Genomic DNA, 15,784 nt, shown 5'->3' with positions numbered 1-15,784 from the left:
TTCAACTTCCATGTGAGACCAAGAAGAGATGTTTAGTTGGTGCAGGATCTGTATTTCCTAAACAATTTAACTCATACAGTTTGTTCAAATACCATAAGTAGATGGATCTTTGAATAGGAAGTGAGACCTGGTAGGTCTGTATAGGTTAGTGTGAAATAGTGACACATTTCAAAGTAATTTAGGCAGAGAATAAAAATACATATGCAGGGCACCCCTGAGGAGTTGGGGGAAAATGCAGTAGTGTTGGACTTCCTCACCTGGATTGCTGCTGATGTTCTCACAAACATTGAAAACTGGCGGTTTGGTATACCAGCCCTCTTTCTTGGGGCTTGCCCTCATGGAGCTCATTACTGCAAAGAAGAGGCTAAACCTGATTATAATTGTGCCTAAGAGTCTCCCCATGAGTACCTCTTTGTTGCTCAGATGTGGCCCTCTCTCTCCAGCCAACCCAACTGGGCAAGAGAACTCACTGCCCTACCCTCTATGTGGGACCTGACTCCTAGGGGTATAAATCTTGCTGGCAACGAAGAATACGAGTCCCAGGGATCTGGACCCGACATTGTAGGACTGAGAACATCTTCCTGACCAAAAGGGGATGTGAAATGAAACAAAATAAAGTTTCAGTGGCTGAGAGATTCCAAATGGAGTCAAGAGGTCACTCGAGTGGGCACTCTTATGCACTATATAGATAACCTTTTTTAGGTTTTAATGTACTGGAATAGCTAAAAGTAAATACCTTAAACTATTAAACTGCAACCCAACTGCCTTGACTCTTGAAGATGATTATATAACAATGTAGCTTACAAGCAGTGACAGTACAATTGTGAAAGCCTTGTGATCACACTCTCTTTATCCAGTGTATGGATGGATGAGTACAAAAATGGGGACAAAAACTAAATGAAAAATGGGGGGAGGGGGGATGATATGGGTGCTCTTTTTTACTTTTATTTTTTTTCTTATTTTCACTTTTTCTGGTATAAAGAAAATGTTCAAAAAAATAGATTGGGGTGATGAATGCACAACTATATGATGGTACTGTGAACAGGTGATTGTACACCATGGATGACTGCATGACATGAATATATCTCAATAAAACTGAATTTAAACCAAAAAAAAAAAAAAACTAGCCTACTGCCCAGAAACACACAGAAACCCTTTCTGACATCACAGAGGCTTCACCAAAACAATTTCTTGTGCCCTACACAATTTTAGAAACTATAAACAAATAACTCTCCAGAGGAAAACTAACCTAATTCCCTTTACAAAGTCCTTTCCCAAGCACTATACACAACAAGATTCCTGAATATCATTTTTTTCTAGTGAAAGAAAACCACCACACTATAAACACCTGTCACCCCTATTCTGAAAGGTCTAGTTAAGAAACTTCCCCAGAGTTCCAATAGCCATATTTAATCTTTCCAAATGATAGACTCCACGTCATTTCACCAGGGCACTGGGTCTCATGGGAACACCTACTTCTAACATGAGACATTCATCCCCAGAACCCCAGCATGATCATTTGCTGAGAGCTTACTATGTAGCAAGAACTGTGTAAAGCACTACAACAAAGGACTTCACTTACTCTCTCAATATCCATACTGATATTATTCCAATTCGGTTGACAAAACCAAGGTTACAAAATTTTTTTTTTTTTTAAGAGCTTGGGCCCTTAAGGGTCCTCATACATTAAATCCCTTGGTTCCCCAGGCTACCTGTCTATACCAGTCCATGTCACCAGATACTACTTTCTATCCTCCACAGTTCAGCGAACTGGCCAATGGCCTTTTTTCTTTCTGGCTGCCACAACCTGCCCTTTTCCTCCTTGGTTTCTTCTCCCCATTAGACTGGCTAAAAGGCAGACTTTCCAATCTTTTCCCTCATGTCCATATCATATTCTGTTGTTTGTTCTCCTTCCAGTCCCTACTAGCACACATCCTTTACTGGTCACTAAAAGGAAATAGATGATTTAATATAAACAAAACACATCAAATTTTAGGAAGTCTCAAAAAGTACCAAACTCTCTCATATATTGTTGGTGAGAGTGTAGATTGGGAAAACTTCTATGGCAATACAAAAATCTAAAAAATAAAAAAATCTTAAATGTATGCAATTCTACTTCTAGGAATTTGCCCCATGGAAATACTTCTACACGTGCACAGAAAGATGTTCAATGTACTATTATTTGTAAGACCAGGAACAACTTAAGCATCTACCAATAGAAGACTAGTCAAGCAAAGGACACAATACCCATACAATGGAATACTATACAGCCATTAAAAAAAAAAAAACAAGATAAAGTCAGCTTGCTCTCTAGCTATGGTTATATAACCATTTTAAGGATAAATTTTAAATGAAATAAGGTGAGAATGGTTTATATGGTATTCTAGCACTTATTGAAAAAAGAATATAAAAATGCTTGAAGATGCATAGAATATCTGGAAGAATACAGAAGAAGAAACTAGTTAACAGTGGTTACTTCTGGGTAAAGGAACAAGCAAATTAAGGGACAAAGGAGGTAAGGATACTTTCATAGTACATGCTTCTGTATCTTTTGAATGTTGAAGTAGTGCATGCTGAACTAGTGCATGTTTTGCCTATTAAATTAATTTTTAAATCCATTTTTAAAAAGAAGTGGCTAAGGCTGTTTTTTTGTCCTTAGTAAACATACCGTTGTGTTTCTCTTTAGATGTGATGTAAATGAAAATCTTCTCACAATGAGGCACATTCTCTCTACTCTCAGTGCCTTCTCTTTTTCTTGATTATATATATGCTATAAATATGATATCAGAATATCCAGAATAGGTATGAATGTGTCAACCTACACCCTTCAGACTCCAGTGAAATTAATTTATATTTTGGAGAGACTTCAGATATCTCCAAGTTCAAACCCCACCACACCTAATATGGGAAAAATCTACTGAGACTCTCTGACTGGGTCTCATTTGCGAACCCTTTAAGCACATTTAAGGTTTAAATAAAGGCAAATGGCTTAACATAGCACACCATTGTGGGAATAAATATATTCCTCTTCCTGCCATACTACCTCCCCCTCCCTCAAACTCCCAGAAGTCTACAAAACAATTGCTGTTGAAAATGAGTGTTTTACTTTTTTTTTTTTAACCTTCCCTTCTTCCAATAATAGAAAATCCCAAGACTGTCACCTTAATCAGGGCTTCCTTATAAAGCATTCAAACAGTAATGTCTCCCAATCCCTTCTCTAGAATGGATCCATGCACAGATACATAGAGAATCCTAGCACTAACAAAAATTCCTGGCTACTACACTTATGGTTAAAAGAGTCCCAAAGAAGAAATGAAATGACAGTAAGTTATAAGAGAAATTAATGTCCTTTATACCTATGTACTAGCTGCCTTATTAATTAACCAGCTAAGTACAGAGTGAATATTTGAAATTGTAAAATAAAGAATGAGAAGAATTTCCTGTAAATAATCGTGAATAACGTCCTAGAAAGGAGCTGGTTTACAAATAAATGCAATATTGCCATTAGAGAGGACACATAATGGATATGTGCAAACAGGAATATTCAAGCAACTTAACTAAAGTAGGGACAGAGAAATAACGTCTTTAAAACTATCCTCTGTACTTTAATTTATTCAACAAATATTTGCTGAGCACCTAATATGCACAAGGCACTATATATATGTGTCAAACATCTACAATTAAGAAATAGTAGCTTCTAGACCAGTCTAACAGAGAAAAATGAAGGAAAAAAATTCAGGTCAAGTTGATTCTGAGTTGTCAACAGTTCTTTCCACAGTCCAAATACAGAATTTTATTTATTTTTTTTATGCATGAACTTTGTGGTACAGAAAATAGCATCGTAATGCAATTTGATTTTCTGTTTAGTAATCAGAGTGGTACTGTGTAACAGTTCCCAGATTTTTGAGTTTCGGTGACCAGTGGAATAACAACAACAAAAAGGGCTGCTAATTTTCTTTTGGTCAAGAACATGAAACAAAATTAAAGCAACAACAACAACAAAACTATCTAATTCACTGCTGTCAATTAGTAAACTAATATTATGGAACAAATCAAAATCAAAGACAACCAGATAGGGCACAATGAGAACACATCACTTCTGTGGTATTTCTGCCAAAGATGCAACTTGAATTCAATTATGAAGAAATATCAGACAAACCCAAATTGAATGACATTTTACAAAATAACTGGCCTGTAATTGTCAAGTGTCAAGATCATGAAAGCGAAAGAAAAACTGAGAACATGGTCCAGAATGATGATTAAAAGATGGCCCTCAAATGGATATTTGGAACTGGATCCTTTGCTGCAAAGGACATAGCTAGGACAAGTGGATCTCAATTTCCTCATGTGTATAATCAAGAGCTTAAACCAGATCTACTATTCCACTACTCAAACATGAATAAAGGACTCAAAGAGGATTTTGGAAAAACAGACACAAAAAATCTATATTGAAATATAGGAAATGATCTGTATTAGTACTCTAACCATACTGATAAACAGAAGTTACCAGTAACAATCACATGCTTAACCAAAATCAAACTTATCAAATTTAAGTATTACAGGGAAAAGTCTTAAGAAAAAAAATGCTAAACATACTTCCATCAACAGTACATTGACACAATGAAATATTTTCTAACTATACAAGCTGATATGAAAAGACATCAAGATTTTGTTAAAGAAAAGAAAATTTAACCCAGTATATAAAACACATGTATTTATGTTTGCACATATGTGTGTTATGGGCCTGTATGTGCATAGAGCATTTCTGGAAGGATACATTCAAAAATGTTAACAATAACATTTAGGTAAGAATGGATAGTCAAAAAGGGGACAGGATACTTTATTCTCCATTTTTTACCCTTGTGAACTCAATTCTTACCAACACATTAAAAAAAAAAAAAAAAATCATCCTAGTAGCAATAAGTACATAGAGCATCCAGATCTTGGTTTCTAGATACCATTCTCAACTAAAATGAAATTCCTTGGTGAAATGGCTGCTTCAGATATTGGTCAGGGTAAGCATAAAGTGAGCAGCGGACATCTTGTACCAGAAAACAAAGAAGCACTCAAAAACTAATGAAGGCATATGAAAAGGACAAATAAGCTAGTGTGAAAGGGCTCCCAATAACCAAATCTGGGACAATATGAACACTGAAAAGAATCACTGAAATTAAAAAATTGTGGAGAAAAACAAGGGAGTGATTACTGTAAGAGCCAAGATAGCAGTTAATTAAGGAGGCAGAAGCACATGGTGAGCTTCTAGAATGCTGTGATATTCTATTTCTTGACCTGGAAAATAATAATATGAATGTTCATTTTTTAATTATTTATCAAACTGGGACATATTTGTTGTGTGAACTTTTAAATATATGTATTATATTTCATAAAGTTAAGACAAAAATCTTAGGAAAAAAAAAATGCCAAACGAAAACAAGAGCCTTTTAGAAAGAAAATTACATTTTACCTGCAAGAGTACGTAGGCTCTCCTACTTTAAAAACACGACCACAAAGATGAGAAGGTTTGTTTGTTTGTTCAAGTTTTGAAAATCCAAACACAGGATCTTCACCACAAAGGTACCATTCCATTGGTCCCAACAAAACATGCTGTGCCAGCATGTCTTCTTTCTGTGGAAAAGGGTTGGGACCCCTGCAGTATATTTTGGGTACATAGTGGGCTAAATGCTGGTACACTTCTCTGGTGAGGTCAGTTGCTTGTAGCCATGTCTTTAAGAAAAATAAAAAGAAAGAACAGTTTTAATCAATGTCACTAAACTGGTAATTTGAATAAACCTCCCATATTACTTTAAGTTTAAAAAAAATCATATTTATAAAAGAGGCTTATAAATTGTTTTGTTTATAATACTTGTCACTGTATATTTTCTTTCCAAAAGGGTAAAATTAATTTATAACTTTCATCTATTAAAATGCCAAGTATTGTAAAATTCTGCTTTATTTACAGTGAAAATAAAATTAAAGTGAAATGAGCCCCACTTGGCAAAATGATTCTTGAAGCAACCTTCTGTAGGCTGTACAAGAAAGTGATCACAACAAATCATTAAAGACATTAGCCACTAAGCTCATCTGGTTTCCTTTCTAATGCCTTACTTACTTACTCTGATTGTGATTTGGATTTTTATGTCAGTTTGCCTATAGGAATAACAGGCAGTGAACCTGAACAGCAATACACTAGTTGTATTTTTCATTGACTAGCAGTTTATCTCTCAATCTCTTATGAATATGTCAATCCTTAGGAGACTCTTCTATCAATTACACCTTTTTTTCCTAATCAGCCTCTCTCCAAACCCTTTCCTCTATATTCTTCTTCCTAAAAACATTCCCCCTACCCCACTCCCAAATCTTTCTCTCTCTCAAATCTTTATGTCCAAAGAGCCTGTGACAATTATACTTAGACATCTGATGGGCACCAACTCAATATGTCCAAAACTGAACCAATGAATCTCCCAAAAAAAACCTGTTATTCTTCCCATTTTTCTATTTCAGTGGCCTATACCAGCACCTACCCAGGTATCCAAACCAGAAAAACCTGAAAACTTTCCTTCTTCGCCCCCAACATTCAATCATTATGCCTCGTCCTTTAGGCTTCTTAAATGTCTCTTGAATCCATTTCTTTATCTCCATCTCCACAGCCACTACCTCTACTATCTTAGTCCAACCCCCACAACTTGGACAAGATTAGAGCCAACAATGTCCTAACTTGGGCTCCCACTAGTCTTGACCCTTTGCAATCCATTCTCCAACCTTGATGCTAGAGTGATCCTGCAAAATGCCAATCTGATCATGCCCGTCAGCTTCCCATTGTATTTAGGATCAAGTCCAAGGCCCTCAACATGTATTACAAGGTCCTTTGCCTTTATCACATTCTCCAGTCTCTTCCTCCTGACCTGTAATGCTCTTCTCTCCATTTCACAAAGCTATTTTCTACTCATTCTTCAGATCTCAGTTTATGTTTTGACTTTCTCTGAGATGCCTTCTCAGCCTATTCTCCATCCCCATCTCCCTTTCCCATACTCTCCAGGCTCTAAACCAGAACCTGGCTTAAATGGGAATTTAATAAAATCTGTTGACTGAATGACTATAAATATGTTTATGCTACTTACTGTCACATAACATTGACACTCCAGAAAGACGCTCCATGTGGTTTTAATGAAAGCAGAGATAAAGCAGATCCAGGCCTGCAGCACGGATCAGATCTCAGGTCTCTACAAACCAAACCAAATAAGCCCTAGATAAAGTACCCTTCAAAGCATCTCCTTTCTTTTGTTTTTCTCTCTATTTCCTTAAGTCTTAAATCTTTCCTTTATCCTGTTGTTATTTACCCCTAACTCCCCTGTCAACTCTGCCTATATGTTTGTCATATACTCCTTTGTGTAATTACAAGTCATTTTGGCTCTAAGCCAAGTAAAAACAGAAAATCAAAAAAACATGAAATAAAATTACTCACTTTTACTATAATACAGTTAACTGAATTGCTAAGACAACTCAGGGATCCAATGTTTACCTAAGGATTACAACCTAAGTTCCAATTAAATCCTTGTTAAAAAATAAGTTTATGTCCAAGGATGTCTAACGTAAGAAGACAATATAAAGTCTTCATTTTAACTATTACTTATGCAATCTTCAGTCTACTTTTTTCCTTCTAAAATAATAGAGAGATTTTAAATACTCATGAGATACCATATACTAACTTTCCATTCAATTTCATATTTTCAGACAACTCATACTAAAAATATAAAAATCTTGGTCTGTAAGTTAAGTGACTAGATGGAAGCTTCTAACAGAGAAAATAGTGAAAAGGTTTTCATCCCTAAGGCAAAACTGTTTTTTTCCAAAAGTCACTAACTTTGTTGCGCTTGCTTTATAAAAGTAGGAAAGAGACTAAATTGCTCTTCAAACAACAGCACTTTTGGGAGACAATCCTATAGGTTTCAAAGATTCTCTCCCTTCAGAGAAGAGGCACTAAATTAAAAAAAAAAAAAAAAAAACAATATACATATACTATATGTGTACTATATATATATATATATATATATATACTTTAAATTCAGAAATTATAAAATCAACAAAAGAAATCAATAGTAAAAGAGTAATAAGTAAATTAGAATCTTATTCTTTGAGCTAAAAGACATTTTTGTTAGCCAAAGATAAATGTCCAAAATTTCACCCATTATTAGCAAACCCTATTCCAAATATGCATGTAGTCAAATTATCCTAAGCAATTTACTTTATTAAACCAGATTTTTCAGTATTCTTAATATTTATATAATTATAATAATTTATAGTAATATATAACTAAATGATATTTAGAAAGAAGTACTTATTTGTTTACTAATAAAACATTTTGTATTTCTTTTTCCTTAACCAGTTTCTGATAATAGTTTCCAATGTTACTGAGCCATAACACTACATAATTTTTTTTAGAAAGCAGAATTTTTTATTCTCCCTGGATTAAAATTCTGCAAAAGTGAAGTTTTAGGAGAAATGGGAATGTAAAATTTCAGAAAAACAAAAATTACTTTTAAATAAAGCCTTTAAATGTGTTGTAGATTAGAATTCTTTGAGGCAATTAATTTTCTTTAACTTTTTGGGATCATATAGGTGAATTCCTTCAATCTTATTGCTTAATTTTTCATTCATAAAGAGTAAAGGCAGGCATACATTCCCCACCTTTAGAAATTTAATACTATTAATGTGAAAAAATGAAAACCACCTAACAGATTGGGGATCTATTACATGCATTTCAACCTGATTAAATTTACACACTTAATATATAAGGCAAAGTACATTTCCATAAGAACTTTACTTCAGAGATACTGAATCTGTGATTGCAATATTTTATTTAAAAAAATAATAAATGTAGTAAGGAGAAAGAAAGCAGGAAGAAAAAATTTGGCTGCCTTTCAGGATAATGGCTCACACATACCTCAAGAATAAAATCTACAGCTTCTCATATTGGTTCTCTACCACATATGCTAACTATAACTATTTCTTTGACATGAAAAATTATTAAGATTTCTAATTAGTTGATTTTAACCTGAGCTTATTTCAGACACTTATAGGTGTCACACCCATGTACACAAGAACGTAATAAACATTCACTATCATATTAGAAATCCTCAATAAGGGAAGTAAAGGAACTGCCAACTCATTCCACTAAAGTAAACATATGACAATGTTTCTAAGAACTTTCCTTTAAAAACAAAAAAAACCACAACTTTTTATTGTAGTAGCATATATACAACTCAAAATTTCCCATTTTAACCACTTTCAAGTATACAATTCAGTAGTATTAATTACAGTCACAATTTTGTGCTACCATCACCAACATCTATTACCCCTTTTTCATCACCTCAAACAGAAACCTCTGTACCCATTATGCAGTAACTCCACCCCACCCCCGTAATCTGCTATCTGCAGAGCTTTCCTTTTACTGCATGCTAAATTTAAGCAAAAATTTACACAAATTATATTAAGAGCTCTAAAAACAAAATGAGAGCATTTACAAATAAATACAGAAAGTCAATAATAAAAGACAAATAATTCAATGAAGAAATGGACAAAGGATCTGAATCAACACTTCTCCAAAGATACAAATGGCCAATAAGCTTATAAAAATGTTCAATCACCCAGGGAAGTGAATCTCCCTGGCAACGTGGAATATGACTCCCGGGGAGGAATGTAGACCCGGCATCGTGGGATGGAGAACATCTTCTTGACCAAAAGGGGATGTGAAAGGAAATGAAATAAGCTTCAGTGGCAGAGAGATTCCAAAACGAGCCGAGAGATCACTCTGGTGGGCACTCTTACGCACACTTTAGACAACCTTTTTTAGGTTCTAAAGAATTGGGGTAGCTGATGGTGGATACCTGAAACTATTAAACTACAACCCAGAACCCATGAATCTCGAAGACAGTTGTATAAAAATGTAGCTTATGAGGGGTGACAGTGGGATTGGGAATGCCATAAGGACCAAACTCCACTTTGTCTAGTTTATGGATCGATGTAGAAAAGTAGGGGAAGCAAACAAACAGACAAAGGTACCTAGTGTTCTTTTTTACTTCAATTGCTCTTTTTCACTCTAATTATTATTCTTGTTATTTTTGTGTGTGTGCTAATGAAGGTGTCAGGGATTGATTTAGGTGATGAATGTACAACTATGTAATGGTACTGTAAACAATCGAAAGTACAATTTGTTTTGTATGACTGCGTGGTATGTGAATATATCTCAATAAAATGATGATTAAAAAAAAAAAAAAAAAAGATGTTCAATATCACAAGTCATTAGGGAAATACAAATCAAAATCACATTGAGCTACCACCTCAAATCCACTAGAATGGCTATGATAAAAAAAGGTGGACAATAACAAGTGTTGAAAAGGATGTGGGGAGACTGGAATCCTCATATACTGATAGTGGGTATGTAAGAGAGGTCCAGCTGACTTAGAATAAAAAAAGTCCTGCAGTTCTTTGGACCATTTAACATAGAGTTACCACTGATCCAGCAAGTTCCCTCCTAGGTATATACCTAAGAGAAATGAATTAATAATGTCTCAACATAAACTTGTACATGAATGCTCACAGCAGCATTATTCCTAACAGCCAAAAGGTGGAAGCAACCCAAGTACCCATCAACTAATGAATGGATAAATAAAATGTAGTATATCCACATAATGGAATATCATTTGGCAATAAAAAGGAATGAAATACTGGGCATGCTACAACATGGATGAACCCTGGAAATATTCTAAGGGAAAGGAACTAGTCACAAAAGACCACATATTGTATGATTCCAATGATATGAAATGTCCAGAATACCCAATCTGTAAGAGTCAGAAAACAGGTTAGCAGTTGCCTAGGATTTGGGAGGCTGGAGGGTAATGGCGCATGGTTGCTAATGTGTTCTGGGATTCTTTTTGGGGGATGATGAAAATGCTCTCAAATCGATTGTAGTGATGGTTGCACAACTCTGTGTATATATTAAAAACCACTGAATTAAACTGTATGCAAATTTTACCTCAATAAAATTTTCTATCAATAAAACTGTTAAAAAACTTCTAAGCAAAAAAAATACATAACCATTTGTGCTGGTTTGAATCTGTTATGTATCCCATAAAACACTGATCTTTAATCCATTCTTGTGGGTGCAGACTTATTGAGATTATATCCATGGAGATGTGACCCTGCCCATTCAAGGTGGGTCTTAATTAAAATTACTGGCATCTTCTATGGGAGGATAAAAGGCAGAGACATTTTGAAGACAGCTGACACAGACCCCGACATTTGGAGATGCTAAGCTAAGAGATGAAGCCCAGAGTTTGCCCCAGAGAAGTTAAGTGAGAACCCACAGATGCCTGAGAAGAAAGCCACAGGAATCAGAAGCTGAGAGCAACTCAACTCAGGAGGAAACACAACCAGCACACGCCAGCCACATGCGTTCCCAGCTGACAGAGGTGTTTCGGATGCCATTGTTTTCTTCAATCAGCCACATGCCTTCCCAGTTGACAGAGGTGTTCTGGATGCCATTGACCTTTCTTCAGTGAAGGTATCCTCTTGTTGATGCCTTAGTTTGGATACTTTTATGGATTCAGAACTGTAAATTTGTAACCTAATAAATCCCCTTTACAAAAGTCAATTCATTTCTGGTATTTGGCATAATGGCAGCTTCAGCAAACTGCAACACCAATTTAGACATACAACACTATATAAAATTTCTACAGTGCCCACGTAATTCTTTTATATGTAGGGAAAAACAATGTATATAATTCTTAAATGATAATACTCACTGGAACATGATAGTATAATCAAATCTAAGGAGCATGAAATGTAAATAAGGGAAGAGCCAAGAAGTGTGGAAAGTCATACTTGTGATGGAATCAATTCTATCAAGAAAAAGAAAAGACTGAAGAAAGGGCCACGTTAATATCTGTTCCAGTTTTCTAATGCTGCTGTTTTGCAAAATACCAGAGATGGATTGGCTTTTATAATGGGGGTTTATTTGGTTACAAAGTTACAGTCCTAAAGCCATAAAAGTTCCAAGCTAAAGCATCAACAATAGGATACCTTCACAGAAGAATGGTCGTTGGCGTCCGGAAAACCTCTGTTAGCTCGGAAGGCATGTGGCTGGCATCTGCTTGCTCCCAGGTTGCATTTCAAAATGGCTTTCTCCCAGTATGTTTCTCTATAGGCATCTGGGGGTGTTCTCTTGGTTTCTCCAAGGCAAACTCCGGACTAGCAAAAATATATTTTCAGTGGCCATCTTCAAAATGTCTCTCTTGGCTACAGCACCAAGCTCCTGTCTGAGCACTTACAGGGCTCCAGTGATTTAATTAAGACCCATGCTGAATGAGTAGGCCACACCTCCATACAAATAATCTAATCAAAGTTATTACCCACAGTTGGGTGGGTCACATCTCCATGGAAACAACCTAATCCAAAGATTCCAACCTAATCAACACTAATCCATCTGTCCCCACAAGATTTCATTAAAGAACATGGCATTTTGGGGGACATAATGCATCCAAACCAGCACAATATCCAAAGCTTAAAATATTTAGACTCAGCTTAGAAGCTTTTTATCTCCGAAGCATACTAGTTAGGACAGATAGGATCACAAAAAGTCCTTCCTCTTCATACTAGAAGTAAGACACTGTATAAATAAAGTTTGGAAAAACAACTAGTGCTCAATTTTAAACAGATGTGATCCCAACAAATTATCAGTAACAGAGGTTTAAAGGCTGCAATAACTGCTTTCTTTTTACTTGTTTACCTTCTCTAAAATTTACTTTCAACCTGAGAAGGAAACTTTGTTAATTCATCTTTATTTGTGAAAAGGGCTGTCCTGGAACCTAACCTAAGAGTTTAGTTCTAAGTGTTATGCTATCATAACTCAATACAGACAGTAAACTCTTCACAAAGTAAAGACAGGTTACATTAGCTGAGGAAAACTTTTTAATTCATTTTATTGACATATATTCACATACCATGCAGTCATACAAAACAAAGCATACATTCACTTGTTCACAGTACCATTACATCGTTGTGCATTCATCACCAAAATCAATCCCTGACATGTTCATTACCACACACACACAAATAACAAGAATAAAAATTAAAGCGAAAAAGAGCAATTAAAGTAAAAAAGAACACTGGGTGCCTTTGTTTGTTTGTTTGTTTGTTTTCCTTCCCCCATTTTTCTACTCATCCATCCATAAACTAGACAAAGGGGAGTGTGGTCCAGATGGCTTTCCCAATCACATTGTCACCCCACATAAGCTACACTTTTAGACAATCATCTTCAAGATTCATGGGTTCTGGGTTGTAGTTTGACAGTTTCAGGTATTTACTGCTAGCTACTCCAATTCACTAGAACCTACAAACTGTTGCCAATATTGTACATAAAAGTTCCCACCAGAGTGACCTCTAGGCTCCTTTTGGAATCTCTCTGCCACTGAAGCTTATTTCATTTCCTTTCACATCCCCCCTTTGGTCAAGAAGATGTTCTTCATCCCACGATGCTAGGTCTAGATTCCTCCCCGGGAATCATATTCCATGTTGCCATGGAGATTCACTCCCCTGGGCGAGGAGACCTTATTTTTTTTTTTTTTTAATTATTATTATTTTTTTAATTTTATTATTTTTTAATCTTCATTTTATTGAGATATATTCACATACCACGCAGTCATACAAACAAATCATACATTCGATTGTTCACAGTACCATTACATAGTTGTACATTCATCACCTAAATCAATCCCTGACACCTTCATTAGCACACACACAAAAATAACAAGAATAATAATTAAAGTGAAAAAGAGCAATTGAAGTAAAAAAGAACACTGGGTACCTTTGTCTGTTTGTTTGTTTGTTTCCTTCCCCTATTTTTCTACTCATCCATCCATAAACTAGACAAAGTGGAGTGTGGTCCTTATGTATTTCCTAATCCCATTGTTACCCCTCATAAGCTACATTTTTATACAACTGGGAGACCTTATATTTTATTATTAGTTTGCCTGTTCTTTATGTGAAGGAATTTGTTGGCCTTCAGACTAAACATTTTTCTTCTTTATGTTATTGTTCAGAAAGCCATTTTAAAAAGTAAACAAATGTCAAATGTATATCAGTTTGTTGATCTTCACAAACTCAAACTTTAAAGTCCAAATTAATAAACTGTTATTACATTTCCTTTATTTTCCCCACTGTATCCACTTGAGAATGTCACTGCACAGGAACCAGGAGTGTTGGCATCCAGCCCCAGCTTTATAACTGGTTTCCTCAGGATCCTCAACAAGTTGGAGAAGCTCTATTCACTCAATAATTAGCACTTTTAGACTAGTTATAATAGAGTAAGTATCCTACACCACTGGGCCAACAGACGCCACAAAATTCAGCAAGTGAAAACACACCAAAAAACTCTGAGGTAAACGATTAGATATCAATAGAAGAGATCATGGATAAGGAATGGCTGTTATTATTATTACTTTACTGTTTACTTGTAACAGTTTTCATTTGCTTTTTCAAATTTCTCTAGCAAATGAAAGGCAGATGGGAGCTGAAAATCCAAGAGCTGTTACAATATTACACAGAAAGTAAATGAAAACAGAGCTGGACTAAACATGTATGTCAGGACATGGTTAAAAAAAAAAATCGTCATTGAACAGGCAGTCTATTTCTTTACACTTTTCACCTCTACTCCTACTGTCGTTTATTTCCCCCTGACTTTAGTGTCATTAATTCACCTAAGACAGCTTGTCACTGACCAATAACCCCACTGTACCTCCCCTCAAATTTTGTTCATAATATTAAGATTATTGACTTGTGTTCAGAGGTCACTCCCTTTCTAGTAGCTTTCTAAATTGCAGGCCTTAGGGGTGTGGCCTAAGTTGTTTTGGTCCATTGATAAACATTTTGGACAATCTTTTCTAATAGGTGTTCCCTGTCCTTTTTGGGGAAAGATATCACTGAGTTTTATTAAAGTAATCATTTTTACAATTCTGCTAGTTATATGTAGCATATTTCAAATTTCAGTACAATTCTTGATTTGAATGGTTTAAGTGTGGGGCATAACTATTCCTACTATGCTGTGGCCAACCCTCTCACTGTTAGCTTCTATTTGTTGAAGGCTACTCGCTCAAGGTTATTTAACACTTTTTCTCCATCCAACTACCCCCAACTTCTAGAGAAATTATTTTTTAAATCTCCTAGCCTCCACTACTAGTTTCACACAATTAGTAAATGTGTCCAGATACTACTTCCCAAACTTTCAAGGACGCTGTCGGCTGACCAAACAGGTACAAAAACGCACAGTAGGGAAAAATGAGGGAGAACAGTGTCGCTTGCATCCTTGGTGCCTACCAAGGGCAGCCCCAGAAAAAGAGTAGGGGCTCGCTTAATGTGGCATGTTTCAGCGGAGGAGGCACTGCTCCGCTTACCTCAGGAAAAGGAATCAGGAAGTCAAAGTAGGGCGTTTACACCAAATTACTAGGAATCGTCTCTTTCCCTCCCATCTTTCAAGAGTTGGAATAAAGGGCAAAGGCCCGTGTGTTGGTCCCTCCCGGCACCACCAGCGAGGGCCCGACCTACAGGCCCAGGTCCCGGTACTCACCCCCGCTGTCTCCTCAGCCGAACATTCCAGCAAACTCCGGTCGATGGCTTGCACCTCCGGCTCCAGCTCCGACGCCATTTTCCTTCCTCTTTCCCAGAGCTGACGCCGCTACCGCCGCCTCGAGGGCCGTGGCCTCGCCACAGCCCGGCGGCCGTTGCCCGTCAC

The 15,784-nt window shown here is 36.2% G+C and overlaps 1 protein-coding gene across 17 annotated transcripts in view; it reads right to left on the bottom strand.

Annotated features, from left to right (window-relative positions):
* The window catches only part of LOC119522776 (E3 ubiquitin-protein ligase UBR2-like), a 127,247-nt gene that overhangs the window by 67,733 nt on the left and 43,730 nt on the right, over positions 1 to 15,784 (bottom strand). For 2 of the 17 annotated variants that reach the window (XR_005214532.1, XR_005214534.1), the window contains exons 3-4: positions 7,119 to 7,220; positions 5,465 to 5,724 (exon numbers count right to left, since the gene is read on the bottom strand). The exons of the other annotated variants lie outside the window; for them this stretch is intronic. The gene's annotated coding sequence lies outside the window, so the exon portion shown is untranslated. The remainder of the gene's footprint in view (positions 1 to 5,464; positions 5,725 to 7,118; positions 7,221 to 15,784) is intronic. 17 annotated transcript variants of the gene reach the window in all.

The sequence above is a fragment of the Choloepus didactylus genome, chromosome X, assembly GCF_015220235.1.
Source record: "Choloepus didactylus isolate mChoDid1 chromosome X, mChoDid1.pri, whole genome shotgun sequence".
Lineage (NCBI taxonomy): Eukaryota > Metazoa > Chordata > Mammalia > Pilosa > Megalonychidae > Choloepus > Choloepus didactylus.
This window is presented reverse-complemented; position numbering and strand designations above follow the sequence as displayed.